This window comes from Otolemur garnettii, unplaced genomic scaffold (assembly GCF_000181295.1).
Source record: "Otolemur garnettii isolate 467f Iridium unplaced genomic scaffold, OtoGar3 scaffold00021, whole genome shotgun sequence".
Classification (NCBI taxonomy): Eukaryota; Metazoa; Chordata; class Mammalia; order Primates; family Galagidae; genus Otolemur; species Otolemur garnettii.
Window position 1 is genome coordinate 22860695 of NW_003852416.1, and position 1085 is coordinate 22861779.

At 37.0% G+C, this 1085-nt stretch overlaps 1 protein-coding gene and 1 pseudogene across 1 annotated transcript in view; both read right to left on the reverse strand.

Annotated features, from left to right (window-relative positions):
• PI4K2A (phosphatidylinositol 4-kinase type 2 alpha) overlaps nt 1-1085 on the reverse strand; it is a 60665-nt gene that overhangs the window by 37893 nt on the left and 21687 nt on the right. The window lies entirely within an intron of this gene.
• LOC105886732 overlaps nt 1-1085 on the reverse strand; it is a 3932-nt pseudogene that overhangs the window by 1882 nt on the left and 965 nt on the right.

The following is a 1085-nucleotide window of genomic DNA, read 5'->3' on the forward strand; positions in this document are numbered from 1 at the left end:
AACCCAGAAATAAACCTTCACATATATGGTCGCATAATTTTTGACAAGTGTGCCAAAACCATTCAATGTTTTTGTGATTGGCTTATTTCACTTAGCATAGTGTCCACAAGGTTCATTTGTGCTGTCATAAGTTCCTTCTTAAGGTGAATAACGTTCCACATTTTGCTTATCCATTCATTGTCAGTAGATACCTGAGTTGCTTCCATATTTTAGTGATTGTGAACTATGCTGCTGTGAATACGGATGTATAAATAACTCTTCAAGATCCTGCTTTCAGTTCTTTTGGGCATATGCCCAGAAGTGGAATTGTTGGAACATAATTGGTAATTCTATTTGTAATTTTTTGAGGAAACACCATACTGTTTCATTCATATTGACCATTCATTCTTTTCCAATAGTCTTTCAACAAATGAAGCTGGGAAAACTGAATATCCATATGCAAAAGGATGAAAGTGGAGCCTTTCCTAATACCATATACAAAATTAACTCCAAAATAGATCTATGACCTAACTATTAGAACTAAAACCATAAAATCCTTGGAAGAAAATATACGGCAAAAGCTTCATTACATTGGATTTGGCAATGATTTCTTGGATATAACACCTATAACACAAAATGTACAGGCAACAACAACAAAAAAATAGACAAACTGAACTTCATGCAAATTAAAAAAATTTGTGCCTTGGGTGGCGCCTGTGACTCAAAAGGGTAGGGCGCCAGCCCCATATGCCAGAGGTGGTGGGTTCAGGCCCAGCCCCAGCCAAAAACTGAAAAAAAAAGAACAACAGAATGGGAGGAAATATTTGTAAATCATATATCTATCTGATAAGAGATTAATAACCAGACTATGCAGAGAACTCTGAAAACCCAACAGCTAAAAATAAACCAATTTAAAAACAGGCAAAGGACTTGAACAGACATTTCCCAAAGATAAAAAACAATGGTCAATAAACATATGAAAGGATGTTTGGCATCACTAATCATTAGTGAAATGCAAATCAAAACTATAAGGAGGCTCGGCGCCTATAGCTCAACCGGCTAAGGCGCCAGCCACATACACCTAAGGTGGCGGGTTCGAATCCCCA